This window comes from Camelus bactrianus, chromosome 26, assembly GCF_048773025.1.
Source record: "Camelus bactrianus isolate YW-2024 breed Bactrian camel chromosome 26, ASM4877302v1, whole genome shotgun sequence".
Lineage (NCBI taxonomy): Eukaryota > Metazoa > Chordata > Mammalia > Artiodactyla > Camelidae > Camelus > Camelus bactrianus.
This window is the reverse complement of record NC_133564.1, coordinates 12,986,958-12,992,957: the sequence shown is the minus strand read 5'-3', so window position 1 is coordinate 12,992,957 and position 6,000 is coordinate 12,986,958.

Sequence of the window (6,000 nt, the reverse complement as noted above, 5' to 3'; positions counted from 1 at the left end):
CCAACAGCTTGACTGCATTTTTATGACCATGAACAGAGGATACAGTTATGCTGTTCCCAGTGTCCTAACCGATGGATACTGTGATGTGCTGCTAAATGCATATTGTTTTAGGCTTTTAAATCTGTGCCTTTTTTTTTTTTCTACTCAGATTTTAGCACTTGGAAGTGGAGGCAACTGTAACAAATATCTGTAATATTGGAGCAGTTTTGGAAGTGGGCAGTGGGTAGAGACAGGAAACATTTTAAGGAATGTGATATAAAGAGCATAAATAACATTAGAGAAGGTCTGTGTCGTCTTCATCAGACTGCTAGTTATAATCTGGACTTTAAGGGGCTGCCAGGGCAAACTCAAAAGGAAGTGAGGCACATCTTCTGTTATTGGAAACCAGAGGAAGGATTACATGTGCAGTACCAGAAAGCTTAGAGAAACTGTGTCCTGCACTTAGGAAGTAAAATTTATAAGTAATCCATCTGGATATATAGCTAAGGAGATTGTCCAGTAAAATTTTAAAAGTACAGGCTGTTTTCTTTTTGCTGTTTATAGTTAAATAATTGAGGAAGGAGACAAAGTGAAGGAATAACTGTTAAGCAAAAAGAAACCAGACTAGATAATTTAAAAAATCCTCTGCCTCTCCAGGTGACAAAGATGCTAAACGTCAGCAATGCCCACAAAAAAATGCAGATTGAAGAAAAGCTGAGTGGAGTGTAGAGAAAGCCTCCAAACTTGTTCAAACCGCAGACTGATCAAAGAGATCAGAGTCGGCGGTCACAGAAAGGTTCTTTTCAAGAGATCAAGGATGTGCCTCGTACCTTCCTGCACCAGCCAGAGGGTCTCTAGAAGCTTAAGGGTATTGCTCCTCAGCCATTTCAGCAGAAGCCCGAGATAGAGTCAGATTATCTCAAAAAGGATCTGTGAATGTGACTTTCTTCTACTGCACTGAAACCCAGTGGAATATACACAAGACCCACAATGATTCTGAGAAAAATTTTTTCAGCAGAAACACTGCCAGCTTACGCTGAAATGGATTGAGACAGTACAAAAAGAAAGGAGGTTTTTGGACCCACAAGAATTCTGCTGGCAGGAAGCAGGCTGTGAAAACTGCTCACCTACAGTTCTACCTTTTATGGAAAAAGAAAGGATAATAAAGGTCAGACTCAAGAGCCCAGCCAAGAGCCCGGGAGGTTATACCCAGGCACTGAAACCTAATGGAGGGAAATACAGCCCTTATCTACTGGATTTCAGAATTATTACGGATCAGTGACCCCTTCTTACTCTTTATTTGCTCCTCTTTTGAGGTGGAATAGCCACAGCTGTGTCCTGAGTCTTCCCCCTCATTGCTGTTGGGAATGTCAAGGGCGTGTACATTGACGTTTTTGTTTCATAGATGCACAGACAGAGAGGAGTCTTATCCCAGGTTCTGCTCAGATGCATTATACTTAGAAACCTCATCCATACCTGATGTAGAGGATGAGATTTTGGACTTTGAGTTGATTAGGTTTACATGAGATTTTGGACATGGAGCTAGCTGTAATGGCATGCAACCCTGGGAGTCTTGGGGGGCGATGAACGTACTTTGCATAAGAAGAAAGAAGTGAGTTGGGTCCCACAGGGTGGACTGTAGTAGGCAGCATCATCAGATGGCCCCCAAGTTTGAACTCCTAGCGTAATCCCCTCCTCTTGGGTATGGGGTGGAGCCTGTGAAGATGATAGGGAAACTTCCTTATGATGAGATTTTGTCCTGTGGAAAAGATAGATAGATTTTGCAAATTCAATACCGGTCCTTGTCAGTTGACTTTGAGTTAATCTAAAGGTGAGTATTTTGAGTAAGCTGGACTTAAAACAATTGGGCACTTAAAAGAGGCTCTGGAAATCAGAGACTCTTCTGCTGTCTGAAAAAGCTTGGGCCTCAGGTGAAATCCACCTTTATTTCTGCCCTGGGGGACACCTTGTGGAGAACCCAGCCACAGCATGCCAGAACTTCTGGCTCAAGGAAACCATGAGATAAGGGCTTAATCTTCTAAACTTGTGGTGATTTGTTTTATGGGAAAACAAACAAACAAAAAACAAATGAATGGTGGATTATTATAATGATTTATTTACTGGTTTTCCCATGGTCAGGAACTATTTTTGTTCAGTCTGTTCCTTAATAAAGCAACATACTTATGCCATGAAAATAAAATGAATATTATACCATTTCCTGCTTAGAAGTCTTCCGTGACTTTACGTTGAACTGCAAGTAAATCTTATCCATGAGGAAAAACCACTAAGGGCTAGCTTTCCAGCTCTTGCTGGTCTGCCCACATGGCCCAAATTTAGATTCAGTTACTGTCCTTCTTTTCTCTCATGCTTCAAACACAAGTAACCGCCATTCAGTTATCTGATGACAGTTCACTCTCTTCCAAAGGGCTTTCACACAAGTCATTCCCTTTATCAGAAATGTAGTTCTTAATTCTTTGTTAAGATGTTTTTTATACCTCCTACCCCTTTTCTCTGTTAAGTGTTACCTTTTGGAGAGCCTTCCCCATCACCCAGCTAGATACGCCCCGATCATAAAAGAAACTTCTCCTGTTTTGTTCATTCCCTTTGAACCACGTGTAACAACTGGTTGGTACGAGTAATTTCACTTAGTCGTGTATTGTCTGTCTCTCCTCTTTACTGTAACCATGTACCCTATCCTTTTTATTGGCAACTCTATAGTAAAAAGTGTATTTTAATTGAATGAAATAAATTTTTCAAAACAAACCCACTATTCCGGAAACCAGAGAGGAATGTTGCCTGTGGACCTGAATAGAACGGAAGTTGCATTCCAGTGGACCATATCCTCAAAAATACCCTTACAGTGACTACACAGTCACGTGTTTCTTCCAATGTCATTTAACATAGTCTTACATTATCATGGCAAATTGCAGTTGTGTAAAAGTGATTCCCCCACACCCTGAGGTGATAATTAACATGATTCTATGTACGTGTCAAGCTTACTTACGCTTAATCAAAGAGTAATTCCTAGTGAATCTCATTGAACTGACAGAGTATATAGCCTTCATAAAATCTCTAATATTATTCTTCTCATTTGAGAATTTGGTAAGCATTGAGTGTCAGAGAAAAATAGTTATTTTATATTGTTAGTTAAAGGTAGAATACCTTGATTTGTAAATTAGTGATATTGTTGACATTTTTAAATTAAAATTTAAAAGAACTCAACCTTGATTCAATCTCCGTAAGAAAGTAGGTCACAAGGCATATATAATCAAAGTGAAACTGTCTTAAAATAAAGTTTAGTTTCCTCTAAGAAATCAGAGGAAGAGGGTTTCAATGCCACAGTGGTCTGCAAATACTTCTGAAGAAGTATATGAATAAAACATTGATCACCCCCAACCAATACAACTATAGTATTTATTTATAAATTAAGTGTATCTATGACTCTGCTAATATAAATTGAAGATATATATTTAAGAAAGGATTAAAGTCTTAAAATAATGAGATAAAGACAAAATGAGACGTTTAAATAAATGTTTAAATTAATTGAATTAATTTATTTACAAAACCCTTTCATTCTCAAGTTTTTTGTGTTTGTGTTTTGAATACCTGATTTTGAATGGACATGACTCATGATGATGATTTGGTCAACTTACATGTGTCAGCGGATGTTCTGTGTACTTGACCAGGTTCATCTTTAACAATGAATATTTAACTCTGGACTTTATATGGACTCCTAGAAGTGTTTACTATTTTTCCAGGCTTCTTTTTCAGATCTGATTTTATTTTCATTCCTTTCACTTTATATTATGGCAAGGAAAGAGATAATTTTAGGAAGAGAATAAGTTTCATCTAACTGCACTCATATTAATACTGCCAATTTGCTTTTTTTGTTGTTTAAGTAAGATTATTGTCACTTGGCTACTTTGTAATAAATTGTTTAGCTAAACTAGAAAATGCAATCCACATAGCCATGGAAATTTTGGTACGTTATTATACACTAAAAACCTTTAGAGTCAGAGTGCCACGGTCATGTACTGTTCATGATGCATGACCATCTGATACAGGCCAAGTGTGCATCTCTGCTTTGATTACTGTGTTAAATGGTAATAAATATTTTATTGTCATTCTCTTTTAGGTAAAATATATGAAATAGTTATATGTCAATATAAATTTCTAATATTTTCTATTTTCTACAACTGAATTAAATAGTATGTGAGAATTTGCAGGGGTGTAGTACTCTGTGAGACTGTTGCATTTAAGTCAGGGTGCCAGTAATATTGCCTCCATATCAATCTTTATTGTGTAAGTTTTAAAATTGAAATTCCTGAGATCCCTACCACATTCTTAACAGAGGGCCCCAGTGTCCACATCATTAGCATACACTCTGGGTAATTCTCTTGAAATATCTTTCAACTACAATTTAAGAAGTGTTGCTACAATATTTCTCTGTAGATAAGGAAGCCAATAAGAAGAATATTATTAGTTCTTATGCAGAGAATGGTTTGAGAGAGAGCACCATGAAAGTTTGAAAGGCCAGTTAGGAGGTTATAGCAACAGAATTGGATATGAGAAATAATGAATCCGTGGACTAAGGAACTTGCTTCTGTGTGGCAAGAAGAAGTGTATCTGCCATTTTTAGGAGGTAAAATAAACATGAATGTAGGATTGATTAATTTTGAATGTCAGAGGGAAAATAATCAAGAAAGTCGCTCGGGTTTCAAGCTTGAGTTGAGACACACTTCGCTGTCAAAATTGGAGATGAGGAAACATGTATATTTTAGGGAAAAATAATGAGATTGGCAAAGAAAGACATGCAAAAGAGAAAAGGATCAAAAATGCAATCTTAAATTGCTCCAGTAGTCAGCTGGGTGGGACGAAGGGAGAAAGTGGGTAAAAGTGTGAGAAATAACTTTCAGGGTTCTATGCAAAAGCCACTACGTTTTAGACATTAATACAGGAAAAATTATATCTTGGATGTCCACTAAATAGATGAAGAAATAGTGTGTTGTGGAGAGTCACAAATCTAGGAATTTAGAAGGACATTAGTGACTTTAATGTCGTTAATATGGTGGGATTGAAAGCTGGATTACCTTTGGCTGAGGGAAAGGGAAGTTGTATAATGCAGAAGTGGACTTGGTGAATCTAACCTCACCCCTTCAAGAATATTGATAGGAATGAAAGGTAGGGAGTGAGATTTTGCTAAAGGGAGCCATGCAGGTTATAAAGTAGTGGGGAGCATAGGATGTATGTACACAGTGAGCAGGGAGGCCGGAGAGTGGAGAAGAAGTGGTTAGAAGTAAAAAAATGAATCAGGATTCCAAATTAGACCCATTTCCTAGAGCTCAGAAGGTTACTGCTGCTTCAGACTCTGAGAAGTGACTTTAAGGGAGGAGTGTTGGTTGACAAGGCTGAGTTGCTGATTTGGCGCCAGATTTCAGCGATGTTGAGTGTTCCAGAAAAATTCGTATTACATTGTCAGTGAATAACATACCTCTTTTAAAAGATAAGTAAAATATCAGCTGCATTCAGTGTAGAAGCTGAATTGGAAAAAGGAAAAGTTGGGAGGAGAAAACCTTTGGCAGAACCGCATGCTAATTAATAGCTTGTTGATCCTCTTTTTACAAAAACTTTACAGGAGGAAGACAAATAGTACAATTTCCTGAAAAGTCACCCTTGGAGATTTAAAACAAAAACTTTTCCAGTATTTCCAAGCTGGGAATTAGTTGAATTCTGTACTATTCTAGCATTGCAAGAGTGAGATAGAAACACTAAGGGAGAGTTATGGCTAGTTCAAAACTTGGTTCTTGTGAGTTAATATGTTTTCAGCAGCTTTAACTCCAGCTTCTACCCTTTCTCGTTTTGCTTTAGAAGGGGTCTCTAGGGCAGGAAGCAAGGAAAAATGGATACCCCAGTGGACTCCCTCCAGAGTAATCAGGAAAAATTAAATCTGTTTCTGTGGATAAACCTCACTCAGTCGGGAGAGAGGTATGTAGGCTGTCTGGGGGAAAAAATTGAGAAGAT